General features: G+C 44.4%; 1 protein-coding gene and 1 pseudogene across 2 annotated transcripts in view; one reads left to right on the top strand and one right to left on the bottom strand.

Moving 5' to 3' along the window:
* LOC145541564 (myosin-3) overlaps positions 1–16,072 on the bottom strand; it is a 40,881-nt gene extending 24,809 nt beyond the window's left edge. Inside the window, exon 1 of the mRNA XM_081578282.1 lies at positions 15,984–16,072. The gene's annotated coding sequence lies outside the window, so the exon portion shown is untranslated. The remainder of the gene's footprint in view (positions 1–15,983) is intronic.
* On the top strand, positions 4,493–8,216 carry LOC145542342 (small ribosomal subunit protein uS8 pseudogene; annotated as a pseudogene). Its single transcript, XR_014079784.1, has one exon. The product of XR_014079784.1 is annotated as a small ribosomal subunit protein uS8 pseudogene (transcript).
* Positions 16,073–17,107: the final 1,035 nt, after the last annotated feature.

Raw genomic sequence — 17,107 nt, 5'->3', positions numbered from 1 at the left:
GTCCAGCTCTGCGACCCCAAGGACTGAAGCCTATCCGGCGGCTCCTCTCTGCATGAGATTCTCCAGGCAAGAATACTGGAGTGGGGTGCCATTTCCTCCTCCAGGGGACCTTCTTGATTCAGGGATCAAACCTGTGTCTCTTGCATTGGCAGATTCTTTACCACTGAGCCACCAATAGCTGCTGCTAAAAGGGGATCAGGTAAAGAGAGGATTCCATACACGCTGAAAGCCAGAGAAGAAGAGTAAAGATGAGAGTGAGAGCAGGTTTGAGAGACAGTCCCTGGCAAAGAAGATATGAGCCCGTACCTGAGGTGGGGCAGCGGCAGCCGCTGTCACAAGTCTGCATGTGATTCAGAAGATTGATGGGCCCTTGTGGTTGGCAGCCTGGAGCAACATGATGGAAGCAGGGAAGAATGCTTTGAGAGGGACAGGAGAAGACAGGCATACCAAGGGAAAGGAGGTTATAAAGAGAAAGCATGACCCAGGGCTTTGCCAGGGGATTTGGAGATAGAAACGAAGAGTGGCATACGTGGTCTGAACAATGCCATAGAGAAGGAGGCGTGAAAACTAGTCCACCTGGTGCACGCGAGCATGGAAGGTAAAGATCAAAGGTCACCAGGAGGTCACCTCTGGAAGGAAATGGAGAACAAGTGGCTCCATGATAATAGAGAACGTGGAAGAAAGGTGGTCAGTCTGAGGCATGGTGGTTGATTAATTTAAGCCATAACCCTTAAATTGAAGGATAACACTGACTTTTCATTTAAAGTTGTGTTTTTCAAGAGAAAGGACCCAAATAAACAAAGTAAGAAATGAAAGAGGAGAAATAACCAATCCTGCAGAAACACAAAGATGCCATAAGAGAATACAGTGAGTGAAGATATCCCCACCAACTAGACAACCTAGAAATGGATACGGTTCTAGAAATTTACAGCCTGCAAAGCTGAATCAAGAAGAAATTGAACAGACCCATCACTGGAGGGGAAATAGGATCTGTAATTTAAAAAACTCCCTGCGAAAACAACAACAAAACTCACTGCAAACAAAAGTCTAGGACTGGGCAGCTTCACTGGGGAATTCCACCAAACATACAAAGAAGAATGTACATCCATCCTTCTCAAACTCTTCCAGAAGACTGCAGAGGAGGGAACATTCCCAAAGACATCCTTTGAACCTACTGTCTCCCTGATACAAAACCAGACAAAGACACCACCGAAAAAGAACATTACAGGCCACTGTTTGATGAATAAAGGTGTAAAAAATCCTCAACAAAATACTGGCAAACCTAATTCCACAACACATAATAAAAGTGATCAAGTGATCACCAGGATCATCCTAGGATCACAAGGATTCATCCTAGGGTGACAAGGATGGCTCAACATACATAAACCAATATGAACAAAAGAAAAGACAAAACCCACACAATCATCTCAATAGATGCAAAAAAGCATCTGATGAAAGTCAATGTCCATTCATGATAAAAACCCTCACCAAAGTGGGTATAGAGGGACCATATCTCAATACAATAAAAACTTTTTATGACAAACCCACAATCAACCTAATACTCAATGGTGAAAAGCTGAAAGTGTTCCTGCTAAAATCTGGAACAGGACAAGGATTCTGACCATTTCTGTTTAATATCATACTATAAGTCCTAGCTACAGCAATTAGATAGGAAATAAAATGTATCCAAATTGGAAGAGAAGAGGTAACACTGTCATTATATGCAGATGACATAACTCTATATAGAAAACTCTAAAGATTTCATAAAAACTATTAGAACTGATAAACAAATTTAGCAAGGTAGCAGGATAAAAGATTAATAGTCAGAAATCTGCTGCATTTCTTTATACCAGCAATGAAATACCAGAAAGAGAAAATGAGAAAACAATCCCTTTTAAAATCACATAAAAAAAACACCTAGGAATAAACCTGACCAAGGAGGTGAAAGACATATACACTGAGAATAAAACACTGATAAAGGAAACTGAAGATGACTCAAAGAAATGGAAAGCTATTTCATGCTCTTGGATTGGAAGAATTAATACTGTTAAAATGGCTGTACCACCCAAAGCAATCTATGGATTTAATACCATCCCTATCAAATTACCCATGACATTTTTCATAGAACCAGAACAAATAGTCCTAAAATTTATATGGAACCACAAAAGACCCAGAATTGCCAAGGCAATCCTGAGGAAAAAAGAAGAAATCAGGAAGCATAACTCTCCCAGACTTCATACGATAGTTCAAAGCTACAGTAATCAAAACAGCATGATACTGGCACAAAAACAGACATTTAGATCAATGGAACAGAATAGAGAGCTCAGAAGTTAACCCACACACTTATGGTCAATCTTCAACTAAGGAGGTAAGAATACATAATGGAGAAAAGACAGTCTCTTTAGCAAGTGATGCTGGGAAAGCTGGACAGCCACATATAAATTGATGAAGTTAGAACACTCCCTCACATCATACACAAAAATAAACTCAAAATGGCTTAAAGACTTATATATAAGACATGACACCATAAAACTCCTGGAAGAGAACATAGGCAAAATATTCTGACATAAATTGTAGCAGTGTTTTCTTAGGTCAGTTTCCCAAGGCAAAATAAATAAAAGCAAAAATAAACAAATGGGACCTAATCAGATTTATAAGCTTTTGCACAGCAAAGAAAATCATAAACAAAAAGACAACCTACAGAATAAGAGAAAACACTTGCAAACAATACAATTGACAAGAGCTTAATTTATAAATATACAAACAGCTCATATAGCTCAATATCAAAAAAACCCAAACACCCAATCAAAAGACAGACAGAACACCTAAACAGACATTTCTCCAAAGAAGACATGCAGATGGCCAACAAGCACATAAAAAGATGTTCAACACTACTAATTACTAGAGAAATGCCAATCAGAACTCCAGTGAAGTATCACCTCACACTGGTCAGAATGGCCATCATTAAAAAGTCTACAAATAACAAACGCTGGAGAGGGTGTGGAGAAAAGAACCCTGCTACGCTGTTAGCAGGAAAGTAAACTGGTGCAGCCAATATGGAGAACAATATGGAGGGTCCACAAAAAACTGAAAACAGAGCTACCATATGATCCACCAATCCTACTCCTAGACATGTATCTGGACAAAACTGGAATTCAGAAAGATACATGCTCCCCAGTGTTCACAGCAGTGCTATTTACAGTAGCCAAGACATGAAAGCAACCTAAGTGTCCATTGACAGACAAATGGATAAGGAAGATGCAGTATATTATGCACAATGGATTATTAGCCATACAAAAGAACGAAATAGTGCCATTTGCAGCAAAATGGATGGACCTAGAGATTATCATAGTAAGTGAAGTAAGTTAGACAAAGACAAATATCATATAATATCACTTACATGTGGCATCTAAAAAAAATGATACCAATGAACTTATTTACAAAACAGAAAAAGACATGTATACATAAAATACAAACCTATGGTTATCAATGGAGAGAGGTTGGGGAGGAATAATTTAGGAGTTTAGGATTAATAGATACACACCACTCTAAATAAACAACAAGGACCTACTGTTTAGTACAGGGAACAATATTCAGTATCACAATATTCAGTATCTTGTACTAACCTATAATGGAAAAGAATCTGAAAAATATGTGTGTATGTGTATATATATCTGAATCACTTTGCTGTACATCTGAAACTAACAACATTCTAAATCAACTACACCTCAATAAATAAAAAATAGAGTTGTGCTTCTCAAATTTGGCTGTGCCTTAGAATCATACAAGGAACTGTTAAAAATACATAAATTTTGCATAACCAATTGGAAGATCTGACCTCCTATGGAAGAAATGACTCTGTTAGCAGCAAATACTAAAGAACAAATTTAACAAGATATGGGCAAAACCTTAAAATGATACAAAAAGACAAATGTGTAGGTTTTCCTTGCTATTGGATAGGATGATTCAACATCATAAAGATTCCAGTTATATACAAATTAATATATGAATTTAATGCAATCTCAATAAAAAATACCAACTTTTTTTCTGGAGCTATATAGTTAATTCTAAATTTCATGCATACAAAGTAAAGAAAACGAAAACCCTGAAAACAGAAAAGTAAAAGGCAGGACATCCTACCAGATATTAAAACATACATGATAAAGTCTACATAATGCAGAAGGTTGTACTGATATTTGAAGAGATAGACTGACCAAAGGAACATACTAGAAAGGCCAGTAAGAGGCCCAAATACATTTGGAAATTTGATTCAGGATGAAGGGGGCATCTCAAGTCATCAGAGCAAAGATAGATTCCTTAATAAGTGGTGGAGTGACAACTGGATGGCCATTTGGAAAAAGATAAATTTGGATCCATACCTCATACCACACACATACCACATATTAAACAACGAATGTATCACACCCAAGTGTAAAGAGATGAAACGAGTACTGAAAGAAAACATGGGTGAATTCCTTTCCAATTTTGGGTGGGAGAGGCCAACTCTGACTCAAAATTCAGAGCTGTAAAAAAAATAAATAAATAAAGACAACATCATAGCAAGGAACAAGAACTCCATGGCAAAAAATAAATAAATAAATAAAATTAACAAAGGACAAATTGGGAGAAAATATTTGCAATTTGCATCACAAAGAGCCAATGTCTTTAATACATAAATAATTTTTAAAAGCTAAGAAAAAGATTTTTTAAAAACCCTCAGATGGAAATAAGTGGCAAGTAAACAAGTAGAAAATTCACACAAAAAGATATACAGGTGGTCTTTAAACGTGTGAAAAAATGCTCATCATTATTTCAAGAGAAAAGCATATTAACACCACAATTTCTCACTAATTAGAATGGAACAAATCCAAATGCTGCGCAAAACATTCTGTTGGCAAGCTGTGATAAAACACACACTCTCCATAATTTTCTAGTGGGTAAAAATTGCATAGCAACTGCTGTGGAGGGGAATTTAGGGGGGAAAAAGAAAACCTAAATATGCAGTTTCCCCTTGACTTATCAAACCACTTCTAGGAATCAACTCCTAAGATGTATGTCCACAAATACTAAAACACTGCAAGTGCTGGGTTATCTACTGTGGTACTATTATTACGGCAAAAGATTAAAAGTAGCCCCAATATTGATCAGTAGAAAGCTTTTTGAACACATTATGCTCTACCCCCACGGTAGAATATGTGGCTTTATGGAGAGGCAGCCGTGAAAAAGAAGAACTTCCCTGGTGGTCCAGTGGTTAAGAATCCACCTGCCAATGCAGGGCACTCAGGTTCAACGTCTGGTTTGGGAAGATTCCATATTCTGCAGAGCAACTAAACCCAAGAGCAGAAACTACTGAGCCCATGGGCTGCAATAAGAGAAGTCACTGGAATAAGGAGACCGTGTACTGCAACTCGGAGAAGGCAATGGCAACCCACTCCAGTACTCTTGCCTGGAAAATCCCATGGACGGAGGAGCCTGGTAGGCTGCAGTCCAAGGGGTCGCGGGAAGAGTCGGACATGATTGAGCGACTTCACTTTCACTTTTCACTTTCATGCATTGGAGAAGGAAATGGCAACCCACTCCATTGTTCTTGCCTGGAGAATCTCATGGATGGTGGACCCTGGTGGGCTGCCGTCTATGGGGTCACAGAGTCGGACACGACTGAAGCAACTTAGCAGCAGCAGCACTGCAACTAGAGCAGGCCCCCCTCACCACAACTAGGGAAAGCACACACACAGCAATGAAGACCCAGCACAGCCAAAAATAATTTTTTAATGAGTTAAAAAAAATTAGAATGAACCCTATAAGCTGAGACGGAGTCATTTCTAGGATATATTGTCCGTGAAAAAAGAGAGGTCCAGAACATTGTATGCAGAATTCTAACTTTCGTGTAAGAAAGCAGATATAAGAATATCTATATGTATTTGCTCATTTTTGCAAAAAGAAACCTAAGAAAGATAAACCAGAAACTAAGAAAACAGTTCCCCACACTCCACAGACAGCAAATGGAAACCATGAGAGTTATGCCTTCTTACATGGTTTTGACTTTTAAACCATGCCAGTGACTTATTCAAAAATAATTTTTAAGAAAAAGGAAGGAAAAAGGCAATTCCTAAAATCAAATTTATAAAAGCACAAATAAACCCAATGCATATCAAATTAATAACATAACCACACTTAGAAAAGAATAATTCCTGTCAATTTTGAAAAGTACTCTGTGCATTCTCCATGAGATGTATTCAAAGCATAGAGAGAAGTATAAATTGGGAACCTTTCCCAGTAGGTTAATTACTAGTTGCAATCTGGGTTAAAATTGGAAACAGCTGTATGTTTTTAGATAATGCAAATGACTAAATAAATATATTCATCTTACAAGAACCAAGATTTTCACCCTAAGAGGAAAAAAAAAAAAGATGTTAGTATAAAATAAAAGAAGGTAAGAAAACCCCCATGTTAATTTGAACTAGACCTGTTCATCTGAATCAATTTGAGCATCTGAAAGAATGACCTTACTGAAATACCAACACATTGAATAAGAAATAATCTGTGAGTCCTAAGGTCAGACAGGATTGGGTGGAGTGGGGCAGTAAGGAAGAAAAGCCCTTCCTCTTTAAAGAAGAATGCCGGTCATATATGTAGACAGAATGAGAAAAAGAGGGACATTATCACCTTGCTCCTGCTAAGAAAATAAATGATCCGGGCAAGGATCATCAATGATGCTAAAACCACTGGGGGAAAGGGTTTTAGGGAAGAAGACAGTCAGTGTTTTCACCAGGCAAGGAAGCAGCACCAGTAATACTGGACAGTCGGCCAGCCTGCAACAGGGAGATGCAGGATGCGCTACACAGCACCCCCTGGGAATGGACCTGCTGGATGTCTCACCTGTCTATTCAAGCCTCTGTCCACAACTGCACAAAGTAGAGACAGAAACGAGTGAGAGACACCACGAAGAAGCAATCAGTCAAATCCAGAAAGCAAGATTCTGTAAGGACTGGCCTAGACAGTTCAAAGTGAGTCTTTTTTAAAAATGTTTTAGGGGAAAAGAGACAGCAGAGATAGGACCAAGTGTAACACATGAGCCTTGGTTAGATTCTAGGCTAAAGAAAACCGAAGGAAAAGAGAACGGAAGGGAGGGAAGGGACAAAGAACAAATCCGAAAAGGGGACAAACTGAGAACATCCGAACATAAACTTGGATGCTAGATGGTACTTATAGAATTACTTCTATTTTGCTTAGGTGTGAAAATGTGATTTGGGCTATGCAGAAAAAATGATCTTATTTCTAGATATTTCATGCTGAAATATTTAGGGAGATAGAATCTTACACAGGAACTTCAAATGGTTCAGCCAGAAAAAAAAAGAAGAAATGTATACTCACAGGTAAAGCAAATATGGCAAAGATGTAACAATACTGGTCCAGTGGTCTGATATTGGATAAGAATCCAATGGTGGTCCAATGGGTTAGAATCTGCGTGCCAATGCAGGGCACACGAGTTCAATCCCTGGTCCAGGAAGATTCCACACGCCACAGAGCAACTAAAGCCCACGCATAGCCACTCAAGTCCACACGCCCTAGAACCTGTGTTCTACAACAAAAGCCACCACAATAAGAAGCCCGTGCACTGCAGTGAAGAGTAGACTCCTCCTTTGCCACAACTAGACAAAGCCTGTGCGCAGCAACAAAGACCCAGTGCAACCAGATAAATAAACTTTAAAAGTAACAATAGATTCGCTTTAAGGAAAGGGTAAGTCTGCATTCTGCGAGTTTGAAAACGTTCAAATAAAAAGCGAGGAGCGCTCTTTCCGCCATCTTTCCGTGCCGCCAGAATGGTGCGCATGAACGTCCTGGCTGATGCTCTCAAAGGTATCAACAATGCCGAAAAGAGAGGCAAACACCAGGTCCTTATTAGGCCGTGCTCCAAAGTCATCGTCAGGTTTCTAACAGTGATGATGAAGCATGGTTACATTGGCGAATTTGAAATCATTGATGATCACAGGGCTGGCAAAATTGTTGTGAACCTCACAGGCAGGCTAAATAAGTGTGGAGTAATCAGCCCCAGATTTGATGTGCAACTCAAAGATCTAGAAAAATGGCAGAATAACCTGCTCCCATCACGTCAGTTTGGTTTCATTGTACTGACAACCTCAGCTGGCATCATGGACCATGAAGAAGCAAGACAAAAATGCACAGGAGGGAAAATCCTTGAATTCTTTTTCTAGGGATGTAAGTGAAAGTGAAGTCACTCAGTCGTGTCCAACTCTTTGCGACCCCAAAGAGGTAGCCTACCACGTTCCTCCGTCCATGGGATTTTCCAGGCAAGAGCACTGGAGTGGGTTGCCATTTCCTTCTCCAGAGGATCTTCCCGACCCAGGGAATCAAACCCCGGTCTCCTGCGTTATAGGGAGACTCTTCACCATCTGAGCCGCCAGGGATGCCTGGGGATGTAAGATATACATCCTCATAATGCCTCAGAGGTGGAAAAAAAAAAATAGCGTGGGGAGAATGTAAAAACCAACAAGAAAAGGTCCCAGCCTTGCCCCTGCCCCAGACCAACCAAATCTCTAGGCTTGAGAACCATCTGTGAGGTTCCCCAATCTAGTGCACCCCAGATTCTAATGAAAACCTGCATGTGAGTACTAACCATTCAGACTTCCAGGGGGCAGGGGAAAGAACCTAGAGTGATAGAATTTTGAAGGGAAGAGATGGATCCGAGAGCACACAGATATTCCCTGAACAGTGACTGAAAAGAGCAAGAAGAGGCTGCAGAGCCATCAGGTGTGTGTCAGGGGAGGGGTGGTTCTGAAGGGAGTGAGGAACCTCTCAAAGAGCAGCGACTGAAGCTGCAGCCAGGGGCCCAGGGATGCTCAAACACTTCTCATGAAGTAGCTGATCTAGCCGAGGTTTCTTAACCCAGACCGTATTAAGTCAGAATCTCTGGGGTCTGGACTTGGATGTGTGGGCTTCCCAAGGCTCTCCAGGTCATGCTGAGGAAGGCCCCTGGGTAGGAACTACTGTCAGACCAAGTTCTTCAGCTCCTTCCAACCCTGACGGACCTGATTCCCAAATCTGGGAGGGCTGGGCGGCCCAAGCCCTAACCGATCAGCGCTTTCCTTAGGAGGTGAGACCCTTTCCCCAGGGAATCCAGAAGCCTTGGGGAAAAGCAGGTGGTAGGGTTGTCCTCCTCCGCAGTCCCCAGCGTTGTGTCTAGACTCTAACACCTGCGGGGAATGGGGAGGGGAGGTGTGAGTGGAGGACAAAGAGCACAAGGACTTTCGGTCAAACCAATCAGCTTCCAGGGGTGGGGGGGGGCAGGTAAGAGGAGCGAGCCAGACAGCCTCGACCTGAGACTTTGGCTCATCCTTCCTCCTCACCAGGCCTCAGTCCCCTCATTTGAGAAATGGGTCTCTCTGATTTCCTAGGTCCCCAAGGTTCCCTCCTTTCTCTGGTTTTACCATTCTCATTAAAGGGAAGTATGAACATGCTCTAAAAAGGATGAGGTGGGCTCTGATGTGTCATAGTATTCATTCTCCCTTCATAGTAACGTGGGCCGGAGGCATGTGGATGCCGGGCACACCCCACTGGGTAGCCACCCCACAGTGGTAGCCCCTGGCCAGCTCTGTCTCTCTGCGAGACTGCCCTTGTGAAGCAGGTACTGACTTCCCGACTACAGGGGAAGGCAGAGAAGTAATTGCCACTATTACTTAACAGATTCTGACTTCGTTTACAAACGTCAACTTCCACCAGAGGAGAAAACTAAATTCTGTCACTTTGCAGTAACTGAGTGGATTCCAGAATTGTTCTATTGTTTGGGAAACAGTCCATTCAGGATGCTGACCCCTTCTCCTTCCTATATCCCCAAACCTGCCCTTGACATGGTGGGGGGCACCTTAAGTTTCATCCTGGGGGTGGGAGAGGAGCTCTGATCTGCAATCACCATCGTCAGACAGGGGTCACCACAGGGAAGGGGCCCTGTCCCTGCTCCTCCAGTCCCCATGGCCTCCAGACTTCAGGTCAGCTAAAACACTCTCCAGCCCCCACCCAAAATAGAGGCCCCTATGGATGTGCCCAGGCCTGTGCCAAGCAGCCAGAGCCAAGTGGTGAACCAGACAAACCCGAAACAGACAGTGCAACTGAGGGATGAATTCTGTACCTTTGACCTTTGTGGGTCGGCTTGTGCTGCAAGAGAAGATGCAGGGAGCTCAGAAAGGAGCCGGGCGAGACAGGAGGCCTCCCCGCTCTGGCACTTCAGGGACACCTTAGTTTACCCACTTATCAGCTTCAGGGCAAAACTCCAGCCCTCGCCTGTTTTGCACAAGAAACCCAGCCGCAGGGAGCATCCTATGGTTTGTGTGAATCTCAGGGACATGAGAAGGGGAGGGGCACATCACCTTCCTCCATGTTACCCCCTCTCCTTCCAGATTCCCCTCACCACCCTCCAGCCTGGGAGCCTGAGCTCCTCTCTTGGCCGTGCTGAGGAGCTCGCTCAATGTCTCAGACCTGGACACAAGCCCACCTGGGGCCTTGCCCCCCACCCACCCCAGCCAGGAGGGTTAGTAAATGTCCTTCCAGGCAGTTTCAAGACATCTCACACATATCCCTCCCCCCTCACCAAATAATACTCCTTCCATCCCAGGGCATTCTCACCCACACCCATCTGTCCCTTACACCCGCTCCAGGTGGGGCTGTAAGGGCCACCACCCGGCCCTCTGGCAGCAAAAGTCAGCTTCCCCCTGCCTTGACCCTCCTGTCACCATGTCACCCGTCAGTCACCTCATCCATTCCCTCACGGGGCCTAAGGCCTCCCTCTTCCCTCGCTAGTTTCTCTCCCCAAAGTGCGAAAGCGCCATGGCTTTCCCATCCCTGGGAGGGACCTGGGCTGTGGGCTCCGCGGAAACATGAGTCAGGCCAGGGATCGATCATCCCCCGAGCAGAACAGTCACCTCTAGAAAAGCAAGCTGTGGTCTCTTCAGGAAACTGGGAATGACAATGAGTGAAGAGTTAACTTAGAAATGACTTGAGGGACTTCCCTGCTAGTCCAGTGGTTAAGCATCCACCTACCAATGCAGGGGACACAGCTTTGAACCCTGTCCAGGAAGATCCCACATGCTGTGGGGCCCGTGTGCCACAACCACTGAGCCCGCTTGCTGCAACTACTGAAGCCCGAGCACCCCAGAGCCCATGCTCTGCAACAAGAGAAGCCACCGCAATGAGAAGCCTGCAGACCGCAACTAGAGAGCAGCCCCTGATCTCTGCAACCAGAGAAAGCCCACACTCAGTAATGAAGACCCAGCACAGCCAAAAAAAATTTATTTAAAAAAAAATGATTCGCCCCAGCCAGATCTTATGGGAAAATGCTCCCTTCCCCAAGGTTTTCTTCTGATTGTAAAATTAATATTCATACAAAAATATAAATTAAGGAAATAGAAGATGAAGGCAAATCATAACCTCCCACTCAGAGCTTAGTCACTAATGTTACATACTGCTTCCAAACATTGTATTCGTATTTGTCTTTTCAATATAAAAAGGGGGGATTTTTATGTACTTTTATCAAAGCAACACATGCTCACTGTAAAACCAAAATCCTATCATACAGAAATGTAATTGTAACCAACTTTGCTTTTATTTGACAGACTGTGGACATCCTTCCATGTCAGGGACTTCAGATTCACATCATCATTTTTTAAAATTATTTATTTGGCTGCGCTGGGTCTTGGGGGCAGTATGTGGGACCTAGTTCCCTGACCAGGGATGGAACCCAGGCCCCCTGCATTGGGAGCACAGGGTCTTAAGCCACTGGACCACCAGGGATGTCCCCACATCATTTTCAATGGGGCCACACAATTCCATCATGCAGAGGTACCATAATTTAACAAAGCTCACCTTTGAAAATATAGTGAGGAACACCCTTACCTCTTTGAACATTTATCTGGTTATTTCTTTAGGGTAAACTTCCAAAAATAGGATTACTGAATCTAATGCTTTTGGTACATACAGACATAGTAATCTGAAGGGCTATATCCATTTACAATCCCCTACCCCCACTGTGGAGGGCTCAATTCCTGTCTTCGCCAACTCTGGGTATCATCACTCCTTTGGGCCAGTTTTATAAGTGAACAAAGTGACTCACTGATGCTTTGCTTTCATCATGAGTGAGGCTGAATCCCACTTGCTGCTGCCGGTCATTTGTTGTTCTATGAATAGTCTTCATGTCCTTTGCCCTTTTTCTCTCAAAATGTTGATCATTTTCTATTTCAAGAGCTTTCATATATCAGAGATTTTAGTAATCTCTCATGTATGTTGCAAATGTTTTCCCCATTTGTTCCTCATCTCATGTGAGCCTCACAATAATCCCGGGGAGAGGGGACTGGCAGAGCAGGTGGAGTTATCCCCACTTAATTGATGTGGAGACTGTGACTCAGTGAGGGATACTGGCTGGTGGCGGGAGGCTCTGGGTGGACCATGGTTTCCTTGCTGAGTCTGGTGGCACCAAGCTGTCCTGCTGCTCCAGCAGGACCCTGATGGAATCCTTTAGTATTAATGGGGCAGGAGGAGGGTTGGGTTGTCCTTCTCCACGTATGAGGTGTAGGGTGAATGTCCACGATGGCATGTGACCAGGAGCCTTTCCTCCCTGGACTTCCCCAGGTGGGAATCCAGAGCTGGATCCTGGCCACGTCTCTCCAGATTGAACCCAAGGAAACAGTGATAAACCCCAGCGTCTCCACGTCTTGTCTGGCTGCCACACTTTATATTCCACCAGTTCTACGTGAGTGTCCATTTCTCCTGAGCCTCCTCCTTAATGGGCAACATTCTTTTTAGTGTTTTGTCAACCTGAGAGATAATACCTCCACTGATTTAATTTGCATTATTTGACCACTAGTGTTTTCTGTTGGCTTTTTTTTTTTTTGTAGGTATGGCTGTTAACTATTTGATATTCTTCTTTTCTGAACTCTTTATGTCCTTTGCCCAGCTCTCATGGGGTGCTCATCTTCTACCTCCTTATGGATTTGTAAACATTCCTTTCATATTAGTGATAGTAACCCAGTTGTACGATTTTAAGCCTAGCAATGACTTACTCGATGCTTTTTGCCTTTATTATCATGTTTACAAAAGCTTTCTCTACTATTTTAGTCTGCTTTTTATGGTTGAAGCAAAACAGAAGTTCATGAAGAAACTCCGGAGAGAGGGGGTGGGGTGGGGAGGGCAGGCACTTTAAGAGTGGGTGTAGGTGGGATCTAAACCCAGGAAGCTATGAACTCCAAAGCACTGGTCTCCAGACTCAGGAGCACATGCAACAGGGGGTGTGGGAAGAAAATATCAGCACTTCTACTCATGTGCACATAAAAATTTTACAGGAAAACAGAACATACATAAGGTGTACAAAAGCACATTCCATTTATAGAATAATATTCAGTTATCCATCCCCTGGGCTAATAACACCATTTACTTTTTGTCTTGTCCTTTCAAATTTCTGTTTTTTTCCATATGCTACCCCTGACAACCACTTGCCAAATATGTCTGTGCAGTAGCACACGTATAGTGAAAGTGAAAGTCACTCAGTTGTGTCCGACTCTTTGCAATCCATGGACTATACAGTCCCTGGAATTCTCCAGGCCAGAGTACTGGAGTGGGTAGCCTTTCCCTTTTCCAGGGGATCTTCCCAACCCAGGGATCGAACACCAGGTCTCTCGCACTGCAGGCAGATTCTTTACCAGCTGAGCCACAAAGGAAGCCCAAGAATACTGGAGTGGGTAGCCTATCCCATCTCCATCAGATCTTCCCAACCCAGGAATCAAACCGGGGTCTCCTGCATTGCAGACGGATTCTCCACCAACTGAGCAGGGAAGCCCACATGTATAATATATAATGTATAAATAAGTAAATGTGAATATATTGGTTGAGGCAGGTCAGGCTTTTGACTTTCACGCCCCCCCACCCCCAATCTCTGCCTGCTGGCTTCTTGCTTCACCCACAGGCTTCCTTTGTTGCCTGGTTTGCACCCAGTGTTTCAATTTGCATATGGCTGGTGGAGGCTGCTCTGGCCTCCTTTCTTCAGCTCCCACTGCTGATTGGCAAGGCCTTCTTCCTCTGTCCATGTTTCAGGGCTGGCTCCGGGCTGCGGTGGGGGTGACCGTGTGGTGCAGTGGGCAGCACTGCCCCCCAGGGACCCGCACATGTGGGCTGTTGCCCTCCTGCGTGTTCATTTTAAAGGAGGATGTAATGCTGGAATCCCTTTTTTCATTTTGTTAATTTCATTAAGTTGCAGTAATCATTTTTAATAATCTTCACCAGTACAATATACCACCTTTGTTATACAGTCAAGTTTGATAAACCATGTATCTGTTTCCATACTTTTGTGATTTGACCCACCTGTTGAATGCTGGGTAAGCACTACACCTTAAGTCATCATGGCTTTGTAATGTATTTTAATAACAGTAGACAAGTTCTTTCTCCTTGCTGTTATTTTTACTGTCTTCTCTTATTTGCCTGTATCTTGAACTGTTTTTCACATTTACTTTTCCAGATTAATTTCAGAATCTTTTTGTTGAGCTCTTAAAAAATGCTGCTGCAAAGTTTTAGTTTACTGAGGAGTGTATCGTGTGTGTACCAAATTACATACTCCATGCTTGTCTCTGTCAAGAGTGGGAGTTAACTCTTGCTGGGCTCCATAGCCCCAGTCTCTTTTGCAACTCAGAGGCTTTCTGAGTCTGAGCTGACCAGGAGACGAGCAGATTTAGCCTCTCCCAGCTTCATTTAATCCCATCAGCCGCTCTCATCAGCCTGACTGCACAAGGGCAGGCTGACGGTCAAATGGTCCTCATCTGGTTTCAATTCAGTATTTGAAAATGCTCAAATGGAAACACTGCAATTAACCTTACAAAGCCTGACAGGCTAACCAAACAGCACATCTCTGCTTTTTGCTGGAATTACAGCAAGTCAGTGGAGAAACCCCTGGTATCCTAAGGCTGAACAGAAGTTCTGACAGGGAATGATGTATGTCTTTGATTAAATTTTTTAAATGGACTGATCAGTTACCAGAAAATGGAATCTGTTTACTTGAGAGAGGCTTTCAAATTATGTGTTTCATGGAAGCAAAATTAATTAAAGAGCTTCCTGGTCAGGGTAAGACGAATTACTTCATTACTCCTTACTTGTCTCCGTTGGGAGAAAGTTGGTAGGCTTTGTAGTGTGGGGGTGGAAAGCTGATGTGCTGCAGAGCAGTGGCTCTCAAACAGTAATGTGCACAAGAGTCACATGGGGCCTCGTTAAACTGCAGCTTCTGACCGGGGACACCTGCATGGAGCCTGACACTGTGCTTCTGGTCCGCTCCCAGCTGACGCTGCAGGTACAGGACCATGTCTGGGCAGCCAGGCTGTAGACAGACTTGCAGCAAGGACAGACGGGATGGTCTCTACCACGTCTGATACGTGATGACACCATGTCCTCCAGGTCACCACAAAGACCTGGGAGCCCAGCAGACGCAGAGCCCAGGGCCCACGAGACTGGGGGGCTTGCGCACCGACTACAAAGTTCAGCTTGGCCTCATACCTCTGAGTCATCCTGAAGGGAGACTGGATAGGGGCCCTCAGCTGCAGACCGGCCCCACCAGGAGTACTTCACACGGCTCAAGTGTAAGGGCATTGCCCAGGACTCAGCAAGCACACAGACCACCAGCCCCGCAGCAAGACTGACAATGACCTAGTGCCGCTCACTGCACCTGAAGGGAACCTGCCAGCTCTGTCCTCCGGTTTGTCCCTGCTTGGCGTCCCGGGTCCCAGAAAGCCCCCCAAGCCTCTGCGCAAATGGCTCTGCCTCTCAGAGTGGGACTGGAGTTCACCCGGACCTCCCTCTGCTCGCCTGCAACTCTGAGTGGCGCTGAGGAGCCCTAGTCTGATGGCCCGCGACCCCTCCTCCCAGCCCCGCTTTTCTGGCCCCAACCCGCCTCTGCATCAGAGCTCTCGGAGGGTCTCCGTTCAGCCCCTTCTTACCTGCGACCTGGTGGTGCTGGGAGTTCGAGACCCGGTCCAGGCTGTTGCAGCGAAGGCGAGTGATGGCCGATGCTTTCTCTGCCTCACGCCGTTCTCTCTCAAGCCTGGCCTTCAGGAGAGCTCTTTGTCCCTTCCACCTTTTTTTTTTTTTTTTGAGCTATAAACAATCAAATGCATACATCTTAAGTTTATACTTAACACCTCTTAGGCTACATGAGCTACCACTCAGCTCCAACTCCGAGCATCTCCATGGCTCCCGGAAGGCCTCTGCGCCCTTCAGTCCCTGCCCACTTCCTGCCACAGGTGAGCACAGTTCTGGTTCTCATCACAACCTTTCATTAGTTTTCCCTGTTCTCAGTGTCTCATCTCATCCTCTGTTTTTTTTCTGTTCTACAAATAACAAACCCAAGACAAGTGAGCTGCTCTTTCTGACCTGATCCTGTAACTGAGAAGGACCCTGTGGCCTTCTCAGAACAGATTACCCTTCCCCCGTCCACATCCCCAGTCTGCCTCCTGTCTGCAGAACAGCTTCTGCCTCCTTGGCCTTCCCTGAGTTCCAAAGAGTAAAATTAATCCAAGAAGTGAGAAAACAAAGAAAGAAAGGAAAGTAGTCAAGTAAGACAAAATAAGAATTTAGCCATTAAGAAAGTCAAGGTCCTTCAGTTGCTCCTGAAGGGCTACAGATAATATTTTCAGCCATTTCCTTTGCTTTGCAGATACTGAAACCCCTACAGGTGGAAGAAGCTGACTGCATGTTGATCACAAGCACACAGACCCCAGAGTAGTTGAAGCCAGGTTGATGGAGTTGACTCCTGATTACCTCACCACCAACCAATCAGAACGATGTCCTCCAGCGGATCATGCACCCCACGACACCTTCTCCCTAGCCATGTCTTTAAAAACCTTTCTCGGAAATTCATCAGGGAAGTTTGGGCCTTTAGAGCACGAGCTACCTGGACTCCCTGTTCCGTGCTGCGATAAACGCTGCACTTCCCTTCACCACCACAGGGTATCAATAGACCGGCTTTACTGCGTGTGGGTGAGTATTTCTGCTTTATTGACTATGCCAAAGCCTTTGACTGTGTGGATCACAACAAACTGTGGAAAATTCTGAGAGATGGGAA

Source organism: Giraffa tippelskirchi, chromosome 3, assembly GCF_054371585.1.
Source record: "Giraffa tippelskirchi isolate mGirTip1 chromosome 3, T2T-mGirTip1v1.2.pri, whole genome shotgun sequence".
In the NCBI taxonomy this organism is placed as follows: domain Eukaryota; kingdom Metazoa; phylum Chordata; class Mammalia; order Artiodactyla; family Giraffidae; genus Giraffa; species Giraffa tippelskirchi.
This window is presented reverse-complemented; position numbering and strand designations above follow the sequence as displayed.